Here is a 12,978-nt window from a genome sequence, read left to right on the forward strand (position 1 = left end):
CACCTTTCTTGGTACCCTTAGAACGAGCAGTCAGGAAGTAAGGAGGCACATTGCACTGGGAAAATATGCAGTTAGGGACCTTTCAAAATTATTGAGGAGTAGTGCTGTCAATTTGAGGACTAAGGTGTGTCTGTTTCAGTCCATAGTCTTTCCAATTATTAGCTATGCATCTGAAGTCTGGACAATGAATGAGGATGACAGAAAAAGAATTGATGCCTTTGAGCTGTGGTGTTGGAGAAGAGCACTGCACATCCCATGGGCAGCCAAGAGAATGAATAGATATGTCTTGGAGAGGGTACAGCCTGTATGTTCTCTGGAGGCAAGAATGATGAGGCTTTGCTTCACATACTTTCGACATATTGCTAGCAAGTGTTATTCCTTGGAGAAGGACATGATGTTGCGAAATGTAGAGAGCCAGCAAATGAGAGGAAGACCCACAACCACGTGGACTCATGCAGTGACCACTGCAATAGGCTCTTATGTGTCAGGAAGTGTGAGGATGGTCCAGGACAGGACTGCATTCAGATCCTTTGTTCATAGGGTCATTATGAGTAGTGCTCAATTCAATGGCAACTAACAACAACAGTGAGAGATGATGACTTTTAGCAGTGGTGTCACTGGAAGAATGAAGGGTGTGGACTACAATGGGTGTCAACCATACTGTTAGATAGTCACACCAGAGTGGATGTTCATAAGAAATTTTGTACAGTGTTTCAGTAGAAATGTATTATTTCTTATAAAAATATGCAATGAGTCCTAACAACTGAAACAGTTTCATAAGTCATATTTCACATACAAATACATACATCTACAAAGTTAAAATTGTACTAATTTCCTTTTTGAAACTTCTAATGCTTCCTAGTCAGAACTGCTCAGTTATATATATGTAATTTGTAATAATATATAAATAAATATAAAAATATATATAAATAATAATGCTCAATTATTATGTCACTTTGAATCATGTGCTTTTTGTCTGAACACAAGACACACATATATTGTTTTCATTGCTGTTAGTGTTTTCTGTAGTCCCTGATTTTGTTACATTTTCTGATGCTTTAGTTACAACATACTATAGACTGTCAAGAGAATAGGTCTGTCTTGCAGAGGGTGAAACCAAGTTTGTCCTTGGAAACCAGGATTTTGATGCTCTGTCTCACATACTTTGGGCATATGGCCAGTAGCGACCAGTCCTTGGAGAAGGACATCTTGCTTGGAAGGGTGGAGGGACAGTGCAGGAGAAAAAGAATTCTGGAGGACATGGATTGACACAGTAACTGGGGTAATAGGGACTGGTGTGTCAGAGTCAGTGAGATTGGCATACGATAAGGCAGGCTTCAGAGCTGTTGTACATAGGGTCACTGTGAGTTATAGGCAACTCAACAGCACATAACAACAGTGATATAGTGGATGACATGTCATCTGTTAAGCAAAATGTCAGTGGTTTGAATTTACCAGTCACTCTACAGGTGAAATATGGTTAGTTTTCTCCTGTAGAGATTCACGGCTTCCAAAATCTGATGGAGAATTAATGGGTCTGATTTAACTTAATGACAGTAGGTTTGGTTTTTGGTAACATGGGGTGGGGAAGACTCAGGAAGAGAGAAATCTCCTTTCCCCTTAGGTTTCCTTCATTTATTTGGGACGGCATTTGGGGGACTTTGGGAAACTTATCCCACTTTAAATCCTCCAGAATCAATTTATCAGAAATTCCTTATTTTCTCTCTTCTGTTTGAATCAGGATTGCAGTGAGGAGCAAGGACAGAAGCTCTTCCATGACATGAACTCCCTTCTTGTTCCACCAGGTACTCTCCAGGTAAGATAGATAGATGAAACCAGACAGATTTGCTGGGCTTTTGGTCTCTTATGCTCAGCACTTTGATGGGCACAAGAGAGAATCAGTTGAGGGTTTTGTTGCTGTGTGCTGTGGAATCATAACCAACTCATAGCTGACTCTCCAGTGGGTTTTTAGAGGCAGTAAATTATATGGGAGGAAATTGCCCATCCTGTCTTGGAGCTTCTGGTGGATTCGAATCCCCTGTTACCGCTAGGCGACCAGAGCTCCCTAGGGTTGGGTATATTTGTTTGTTTTCTTAACCATGAGGAAGTAGAGCATGCTTATAGTCTACTCAGTTGTTTATAAAAACCTTGATACACAGTAAAATAATTTGAGAATCTTAATTTAAAAATACAGAAATAAAAACCCAGTAGTCCAGATGACACCCCCTGCCCAGTTTTCTTTAATTCATATGGGTTGCATCTGGTTATGGGAAGGGCTAAAAGCTCCCCAGGTGATTCTAATGTGCAGGAAAGTTTAGAAGCAAGTGGTATCTATGTATGGATTATAGAAAGTGTGTTTTCTTATAGAAATATAGAACATTGTTCTAGGCAGGGAAAATCACATAGGCAATAGATGGCTACCAATGCCTGAATACATTTGCTTACAAAGAACTTGTGGCCTAGGCGGCTTTCTTTAAAACTCAATCAAAGCTATTGCCATCAAGTTAATTCTGACTAACTGCATCCCTACAGAATAGAGTTGAACTGTCCTTTAAGGTTTCAATACCCTGAATCTTTATAGAATCTTTCTCAGCTGGTAGGTTCAAACTCAGCAGCTGAGTTATTAACCAATGTGCCACCAGGACTTCTCAAGACTTCTCTCTGAAGGTTAAATTACTGCTGCTAGCAAAGCAAAAGCGCTTTAAAGAAGTGAATGTGAAAGGAGTAAATGGAAACCCTCACTGGCTTTGAGGCTCGGTAGGTCAGTGCGAGAGCCCTGGCTTCAAAGGGACTCCACTACATATGGACTGGTCCAGGGAACAGAAGTTCCAGTCCCTGTGCTCTCATCTAGACATTCCAAAGGAGATTATGGAGCATGAAGAATGTAAAATAAAAGCACGAAACATAAAAGAATTGTTGGAGAATTGCAAGGAGGAAGCATTCATAATTCCCCAAACATTTAAAATCCTTTCTAACTAAGGTGTGGAAATCCTATTTCTTAAATAAGAGCATAGTGCTGGGAATTTTAGAGGATTTAAAGATGAAAAGTATCTGGTTGCTGGTTTTTAGAGATTCCCCCACCCCCATCCCACACAATCTAGAGAATGACATTCACCTTTGTCTCTAATTTACTATGATGATACTGGCTGAACAATAACACTGACAAAAATACTATGAAAATTTAGGGAAGAGGGATGAATGAAATATGAGAAATCCAGAAGAAAACAAGAACTTGACTTTGGCTTCTAAAGGAAAGGAAGATTACACCATCACTAGATGGAGGTCAAGCAGAGGGCCCAAGTAGAGGAGAAAAAGAGAATCATTTCCTGCCTCAGCAACTTTGTTCAGAGTAAAGAAATCTTAACTCACTTGGGTAGCTCTTTGAGCTTTCCTGGTATTAGTCAAGCTTTAGGAAGAGGGTTGGAATGCTCAGTTGGGAAGACAATTTAGCAGAGATTTTCTTAATTTATTAAGAGGGCCTTGCAACAGTTTAGGAGAGAGATTATGGGGATTATGATTAGAACAATGAAAACACAACTATTGAACAGGGGAGTCTGCATAAAGCCTGGTAGGACTGTTGGATAGACTGAATGAAAATGTCTAGTGTGACATTTTATTTTAGTTTGGTTTTTACATTTTATTTTTATCTGATCTTTACCCTGGAGAAGACGGAAAGACACAGATCTTACACGAAAAGATCATTTCAACAGTAATTGGCTCAAGATAGAGCAGGGTTCAGAGCTATTGTACATAGGGTCACTGTAAGTTACAGGTAACTTGACCACACATAACAACAACAACAACAACAACAATAATGCCAATAAGTAGCAGTGGTGTTCAGCTGGGCACTGAGATAAGCATTCATGTTTTATGCAGAGGCAGGAATTTCTCCTTATTTTACTAATCTGAGGAGAGGCAATGACTCAGAAGGTAGCAACTTACTGAGTCATAGTTTGCAAGTAGCATAGGCAGGACTTGAATCCATCTTGAGTTTCAGACCCTGTGCATTCTTAACTGCTTTACAAAACAGCCTCTAGGATGTGAGGGTGATCTGGCTGCGACTCCTGTCACCCCATTGATCGCCAGGGTTGATTCGACTGATCTGGCTGGCTAGGCGGGTGTCCCCTTCCTCCCTCACCGATCCATGTGCGTCCCTCCCGAAGCTGCGTGCTCGGTTGAAGAGGACGACCATCCCTGATAGAAGGAAGACCGTCCTTCGGTCAAGGGTATACGAGTAGCTGCGCTCCCCTGCTAGAACCTCCAAACAACTCACAAAACAGCCTCTAAGGATGATGAGCAACTATCTCCACAGGCCCTGAATGTTGAGAATCAATATAACAGGCACAGAAAAAAATGAAAATGCCCAAAAAGGCTACCTATGATCTATAGGGGAATGGATGATAAAGAAGCAGAGTAGGGCTCAGTGTAGTGGCTCTCAAAAGTGTGATTTCTGGACTAGTACCTCAATAATACCTGGAAACTACTATCTAGTTGTCCTGAATTTTGATGCTGACTTATAGCAAACTCAAGGGAGGTCTGGTGGCCTAATGGCAAAAAGCTATGCTGCAATCTCAAAGGCATGCAGTTCGAGGCCACCAGCTGCTCCTTAGGAGAAGGATGAACAATCTCCTCGCATGTATTTAACGGATGCTGAAAACCCCCTGGAGGGTCAGCTATGGGTCAGATCCAGTTCAACAGTACACAACCACCCCCACCACCACATGGTGACCCCATGTGTGTCAGTAAAATTGTGCTCCATAGGGTTTTCAGTGGCTGATATTTTGGAAGCTGGTTGCCAGTTTTTTCTTGAGATGCTTCTGGGTAGAATTGAACCTAAAGCTATTCAGTTAGCAGATGACTGAGATAACTGCTTGCACTACCCGGACACTTGGTAAGCTGCAAATTTCTGAAATCCAACCTCAGACCTACACATCAAAATTTTAGGTTGTAGATTTTGTAATCTGTATAAAAAAAAGTCCTCGAGATGATCCTAATGCCAACTGGCGTTTCTTAATATTAATGATAATCTATTTCTTAGAAAAGCCTTTTTTTAATTCTCTCTTGGCTGCAGGCTCAGCTTCAGCTATGTATGCAGAAGATTGCTGCTGTGCTGGCCCAGAAACAAGAGCTGGAGGAGCAGAACAAGGGACTGCATAGTGACTTGAACAAAGCTCGGCAAGAGGTAGAGTCCCAGGCTGTGCCTTCAGACAGACAGTAAGGGAAGATAGCAGGCTTCCTAGAACCATTAACCCCCCCCCCCCTTGTACATAGAAGGTATTGCTCTTTTCTCTTCATGTGAAGATACTACTGTTGCACTGTGAAGACACTGTTCTCCCACTCCCCCCAATACTAATTTTTATTTGTCATTATTAAGTCTGAATTAGAAACAGATTCTTGAACTGGTACCTCATAGCCATCAGCTCGTTCAACTTTAGCACCTGTCTCTTCTCCAGTAGCTTTTGCAGAGCTACCACCTTCACCATGAAGCTCCATGAGTTTGCCCAGTTCAAACTCGGGCTTCTTCAGCATTTATACTTTTCTAACAAATGCATCACAGAGAGGATAAATAGGCTGGCAAGCCTTTTCTATGTCTTCCCCAATGCTGTCTGGAATCAATTTATTTACCACCTCTTTCAAGTCATTTATCTACACCTCTCGGGTCATGCTTTCCATCATTTTCTTCAGGATTTGGCGGACTTCTTGATGCTGAGATGTCTTCTGAATTGGATTGTAGTGTGTGTGTGTGTGTGTGTGTGTGTGTTTAAAATCAACACAAAACAGACGAAGCAAATAACCCCGGGTAGTCTTGACATCAACATGAGCTTCAATCATACTCTGCCATTTTTGTCATGAGTAAGATCCATGCCATGGAAGTTAGTGAGGCAATTTTTGCCTTGAACGTCCTCAGTAATTACCTTGAATTTTCTAAATGCAACCTCATCATTTTGCAAATCAGCAAGGCTCGGTTCAAAAACATGACCCTTGAGTCCATCAGATGCAGTTTTGGTTCCTTGAGTCTTTGTGGCTAGTGTATTCCCAATATTTCTTATACTGAACATAGCTAGTGCCTTTACATCATACCAATCTTTCTTAGAAAGTGTTTCAACCACTTTCTTCTTGCCTCCTTTTTTGCCACCTTTTGTAAGATGCTTGTTCTTGCTGACCACCATGGTGGTGCCAAGAGAATGAAAAGGGAAGGCATTATTCTTATCCCCACCTCACTGATGGCTTATGCCTTTGTACTTCCATGATTCCCTCTCCCCACCCACTGCTAACCAGGTGAAGCAATTACAAGAACTGCTCATCAGCCGGAAGACACAGTATGACTCTGAGTTAATGAAAAAGGAGGAGGAGCTGAGGAAGCTCAAGGAGCACATGCAGCTAATGCAGAAGAAACAGTGGAATCACTATGGAAGTCAGTCTCAGGATGGGGTTGGAGATGGTGGGATAGAAAGATAGAAATGTTCCTGGGAGAAGGCTCCTCATCATCCACACAAACCACACACGTTCTGTTTCCTCCTTTCTCCCTTAGAAATTAATATGCTCAACAGTTTGAAGCCACCCAATGGGAAGAAGACCTTGTGGAAAATTGGCAAAACCAGCAGCAAGTAGGAAAGGGCTGGCTGTGTTGGGAGGCAGGGTTTGAGGGGTTGGGAAAAGTGAGCTGTGGTGCTTTGGTTAGCTCTGAATTATTTGCTTCTCTTTCAGCTGTCCTGTTCCATCTTTCAGAAAAGAAGAAGAGTTGTTCCAGACAGTGTTGAGAAATCTCGAGAACCAAATGACAGCAGTTTCTAGGGAAAATGAAGAACTCAGACGCTTGCTAATCAGGCTAGACAAGGATGTGGCTGGACTCTTGGGTCACCCTTGGGATAGTTCCACGGTGAGTTTTTATGTGTGTCAAACAGGGAGGATAGAAACTTGAGACAGACTCCTGATGCCATAATCTGACAGTTAACAACTGTACAATCAGGTGGGAGATGAAGATGGTTTCTCAGCAGGAGCCGGATAGTAACATTCCACTTTCTAGGAGGCTTCTGTTGACAGCTTTATCTAAAAGCACTGGTTTAACAGCTCATCTTCACTGAAGATATTTTCTTTCTCTTTCCTATTGGATATCGTCCTTCCCTCCCCAGAAAGCCCATGTGTCCATAGCTGTGGACTGTAGTGCATTGTGGAAACAGTGGAGCTGCCTCAAAAAGAAAGTAGAGATACTGATGAAACAAGGTAGGCTTAACCTCCACTAGGACACCTTGTGTGAGTGAAGGTTGAGGCCAGTGCGTGTCTATCAGACATACTGTCTTGGGACTTGAAACTTGAAATCCTGTTTATATAAATTCTACATTTTCATGCTGACTTGTTGCAGGCCAGCCTGCAACAGGACTTTTAGGGAGAGACTCCACAGTCAGTGTCACTGACTTTGAGAAGAAACTGGACCAGCTGCAGCAGGAGATTCAGCGGAGTAAGGACTTGATTGCCTGGCAACAGCACTGCTTCCAGGTGAGGGGCATGAGGAGGCTTCTCTGACTCACCTCTGCAATGCAGGAGCAGCAGTCAGCCTCCATGCTTGCACCCTTCAACATGCAGGAGCAGCTTAGCTCTGGTGAGGAGCTGCCAGCCAATCTCCAAGGATCCTACTTTCTAGAAGAAGAGCAGAGACTGAAGGAAGCCAAGTCCATCTTTGTTCAGGAGCAGGAACACTTTAAGGCAGAGAGACATCGCTTCACAGAAGCTGCCATTCGTCTGGGCCGTGAAGTAAGTATGGCAAGGCTTATGTGTTGGAAGTCATTGGGATACAGACATTTCTAGCTCCTCTCTGCCTCTTTTGGTTTCTCTTCAGCGGCAGCAGTTGGAAATGGAGCGGGCCATCTTTTTGAAGGAGCAGTTACTAGGATCTTCTGTTTACAATTCTTCTCAGACAAAGACGCAAAATCTCTGTCTAGATGCACCAGAATTGCAAAGTGAGTTCACCTTCCCTATTCTGCTAAATCCTTCCCAGACACACTGGATATGTATTCCTCTGCCATACCTCTTTCTGATGAAACTCTTGATGTTTTTCTTGGTCTGTCCATCTATTTCTAACAAGCTTTAGCCAAAGAACCCAAATCTTGGTGCCCTTTTTCTGGTTTCATCTCTGGACCCAGCAGAAGCCCAGATAGTCTCTCTTGTGTCCCAGATTGTTACCACACTCAAGGGCTCTGCCCACTTTCTCATCTTCCAGATAGAAGGTAAGGATGGAAGACAGTGCGGAGAGGGAAACAGACTTAAAGGGGAGGTGAAGGCACCATCAGTAATTTTTCCCCCCTCCTCCTTTCTCCAGAGAACCTCCAAGTTGCTGCAAACCAAATGATCCCAACTCTCCACCTGATTTGCTAGACGACTTTCTGAACAGTTTCCTCTGATAAGGCCTCTTTTACTCTCCTCCATTACTTCAGAGATGAAAGATGTGGGAGTGTAAAAGTGTCAGCTTTTATTTATTTTTTAATATTAGGAAAGTGCTGTTTTAAAATTGTTCTAGGTCTCAATAAAGAGAATGCATCCTCCATTGTCATGACTGTAGACATTAAAGACTGTGTATTGGTTTGAAAAGGAGGATGAGCCATCTAAGAAGAGATTAGAGTGGTTGTGAAAATAAGATAGTTTCTTATGCTGGCAAAGAATGTGAAATGATAGAATTTATGTATTCTAAATTTACTAACATGATTAGTTTCAATCACCAAGTCTTATGTGAAGATCTATGTTACACAAAAAATGGAGAACAGTATTACCATGTAACAGCCAATCCACCAGGTACTGTGGCCCAGCCACGCTGCCACATAACCACCACAGATAAGCTACCCTTGCCTCATACGTCAGTGCTAGCAACTCTCAGATGTTTGTTATTAATGCATACATTAATTAGATGTTATGTGCCATCGAGATGGAACCAGTCCCTGACTCACCCTCCAGCTGGCTTTCAGAGACAGTTAATCATACAGGAGGAGATTGCCCATCCTCTCACAGAGCCGCTGATGGAATTGAACTTGAAGCCTTCAGAACTGCAGTGCAGTTTCTTAGCACAAAATCACCAGAGCTACCTCAATAATTAAATAATAGATTTAACTGTTGCAAATGCCAAATGTTGAGCAAAGAGATAATCAACCAGGGAAGAGTAAATGTACTCTCTTCATACCTGCTCTTTTCAACTCTTCCTTTGTTGACCTCCTTATCTTGGGGAAAGAATTAATCTTCTACAGTGGAAAGATCGGTTTTCTTGTGACAAAGGGGAATGGGACAGAAAGAATTTACAGAATTGTTTTGGAACCTCAATTGAAGAATTTCCGTTCTATCTGCAAGTTGTCATACTTAAAAAAACAGAGGCAGAGGGTAAGAGGAGTGAGCACCGAAGAAGGATTTGCAGGTGCTAATAATCCAGAACTAACTTGATTTGAGTGATTTTGTTCTTTACCTTAATCATCTGTTGATCCCAGAAACTTAACTTTCAGCCAAGCAGTAGATCCATAAGGGAAAGTGTATTATAGAATACTACTCGGAATAAATGGTCCTATAAGACCAAGCAGGGCAGAATTTTCCCAGGGATAAGGCTTAGGAAACAGGAAGGAGTAGAATAGAATTTATGGAAATGAGAATCACAGAGGAAAAGTGAGAAGAGTATGATTACACTGATGTTGTTATGTGTCATCAAGTTGCCTGTGACTCATAGCGAACTTATGTACAATAACCCTAACCCTGCTCTATCTTGTGCCAACCTTATTCTCTCCAACATACCTACCCTTATTACCCCAGTCACTGAATCAATCCATCTCATAGAGGGTCTTCCTCTCTTGCACTGTACCTCCATCCTCCCAAGCATGATGTCCTTCTCCAAGGACTGGTTCCTTCTTGCAACATGTCCAAAGTATGTCAGACCAAGCTTCAGAATCTTTGCCTCCAAGAAGCATCCTGGTTTTACTCTAAGAAAAGCCTGTTTGTTCACTTAGCACTCCATAGTATATCTAATATTCTTCTCTAGCCCCACAGCTCAAAGGCATCAATTCTCCTTCAATCATCCCTGGTCATTGTCCAGCTCTCTGATGCATAACAAGAAATTGCAAAGACAATGGCCTGAATCAGGTGCACTTTAATCTACAGACTGACATAATTTCTCTTCAATGCTTTGAAGAGGTCTCTGACAGCAGACTTTCCCAATGCAATTTATCTTTTAATTTCCTGACTGCTGGTACCAACAATGTTGATTGTAGAGCCAAGCAAACTAAAGCTGTTAATCTCAATCTCTTCACCATCTATCATGATGCTACCAATTGGCCCAGTGGTGAGAAAGTTTGTTTTCTTGATGTTGAGCTTCAATCTTTATTGAAGGCTGTAGTCCTTGACCTTCTGCAGCAAGCGCTTCAGGTCCTCCTCAGTTTCAGCAAGCAGGGTTGTGTCATCTGCATAATACAGACTGTTGATGAGTCTACTTCCAGTACTGATGCCACATTTCTCCTCACAGAGCCCAGCCTCCCAGATAATCTGTTCTGCATATAGGGTGAAAAGGTATGGAGAAAGGACCTATCCCTGGTGTACACATTTCCCAGTTTTGAAGCATGCAGTGTTTTCCTGCTCTGTTCTTACAACTGCCTCCTGGTCCAAGTATCGGTTTCACATAAGCATCATCAAGTGTTCTGGGATTCCCACTCTTCTCAGAGCCACAGTTTGTGTGGTCCATACAGTTAAATGCCCTTGTAGGTATTGTAATTCATGTTACAAAACACAATGCGTAGGAATGATTGAATGAAAAATCAATTTTTTTTCTTTTCTTGTTGTGTACTGTAGAATCAGATTTGAGTGACACAGGAGGAAATTGCCCCTCCTCCAGTGGAGCATCTGGTGGATTTGAACCATGCACCTTCAGGATTGCAGTGCAGCTTTTAGTCACTAGGATACCGGAGCTCTTTGTGGAAAACCAATTTTCTTGATAAACTTTCAATCAAATGTCTTTGTTTCACATACACATGCATGAGCACAGACAGATATGCCCCTTAAAAAAAAATTCAGGAGAAAACCCAAGCCAATCAGTGGCTGATTATACTTTAGAATAGTTAGTCTGTGGCTGCCATAGGATTTACCCAGAGAGTGAAATAGATTTGCATTTTAACATGTTTGCTTTTTGTAGATTCAGAGAACAAATAATTAGTTACATAGATGTGTTGCTGTTAGTTGTCTTTAAATTGTCCCTGAATCCTGGTGACTCTATGTATAAACAACAAAACCATGCCTGGCCCTGCACTAGCTTCATGATGGTTGGAATATTTGAATCCATTGTTATGCTCATTATTCCAATCAAATTAAGAAGCTCTGGTGGTCTGGTGGGTACGATGTTGTGCTGCCAACCCAAAGGCAGGCAATTTGAAATCACCAGCTTCTCTGAGGGAGGAAGATGGTCAACCCTTTTCCTGCGATTGTTGGTGTTCATGCTATCTTGAGTCAGAACAGCCTTATATTATAAGGCTGACCTTCTGCTAGGTTTTCAGAGACAGGATACAGTAAATCACATGGGAGAAGATTGTTTATCCTTTTCCTGCAGAGTAGCTGGTGGATTTAAACTGCATGCCTTTGACATTGCAGTGCACTTTCCTACTACTAAGCCTATCATTAAACCCTGTGGTTATAGCCTCTGAAACTCTGCGTGAAAAGGTCAATTATGAGTAGTTCTGAATTGGATCTAAAGATTTTCCTCACTTTTTCTGTCCCTCCTCTTTACCAAATATTAACACAGCAAGTGCTTGTTATTTACTTGTTATATGCCATCAGGTCACCAGCGATTCAAAGTGACCCTATGTACAATGGCATTGAACTGTACCCTATCCTGAGTTAATGTCATTGTCTCTGATACATCTTCCCCCATTATCCCAGTTACTGTGTCAATCTATCTCTTCCAGGGTCTTCTTGTCATGAGCTGTCCCTCCACCCTTCCAGCATCATGTCCTTCTCCAAGGACTGGTCCATCCTGGTAACATGACCAAAGCATGCAAAATGGAATGTCAAAATCCTTGCCTCCAAGGTGCAACTTGGTTTCCTATGCTCTAGGACAAATCTATTTGTTCTTTTGGCAGTCCAGGAAATGTTCAATACTTTTCTCTAGCACCACAACTCAAAGGCATGATCCTTTTTCTGTCATCCTTATTCATTGCCCTGATGTATAGCAAATAATTGTAAAGACCATGGCCTGAGTCAGGTGCACCTTTTACCTTTTAAATGTATTTACATCTGGATTCTATGTCAATATAAAGTCACTCATGATTTCAGGTTATTTTATAGTACTTGTTATATCTGTTTCAATCCAAAGCAAAGCATCCAATGAGTTTTCAAAGGCTGTAAATTGCACAGGATAAGAAAGTGCCCATCTTTCTCCTGTGCATTAATCAGCAAATTTGAATGGTATGCTTTTGTGCTGGCAGTGAAGCTCCTTACCTTTAGGGCTCCAGAACAACTTAGTAGAAAAATCAGGACACAGGATAAAGGTCTCTGCAAAAATATTGTACTGTAAGGCCTTCACAAGGAAAAGATGGATAACTCATTTACAAAATAGGCAAAAGACATGGAAAGACTTTTCACAAAGGAAGATATTTGGCTGGTCAACAGATACATGAAGAAATGCTCAAAATCATTGACAATAAGAGAGATCTAAATCAAAACCACAATGAGATACTCTCACAACAGCAGTGGCAAAGTTTAAAAAGAGAGTAAATAATACCCGTTGGAGATCATATGGAGATACAAGAACTCTCCTACACTGTTGGTAGGATTTTAACACGGAACAAACACTCTGCAAGGCAGCTTGGCATTTCCTCAAAAAGCTGAACATCGAAATTCCATATGACCCAGCTATTCCATTGCTTGGAATATGTTGTTGTTGTTGTTATGTGCCATCGAGTCGTTTCCGACTCATAGCGACCCTATGCACAACAGCCCTAAACCCTGCTCTATCCTGCGCCAACC

General features: G+C 41.8%; 1 pseudogene; it reads right to left on the bottom strand.

The window, feature by feature from the left end:
• Positions 1-5,349: 5,349 nt before the first annotated feature.
• On the bottom strand, positions 5,350-6,170 carry LOC102854340 (annotated as a pseudogene).
• Between the last annotated feature and the right edge of the window lie 6,808 nt (positions 6,171-12,978).

Source organism: Elephantulus edwardii, unplaced genomic scaffold, assembly GCF_000299155.1.
Source record: "Elephantulus edwardii isolate Elephantulus edwardi_28Jun2011 unplaced genomic scaffold, EleEdw1.0 scaffold00012, whole genome shotgun sequence".
Classification (NCBI taxonomy): Eukaryota; Metazoa; Chordata; class Mammalia; order Macroscelidea; family Macroscelididae; genus Elephantulus; species Elephantulus edwardii.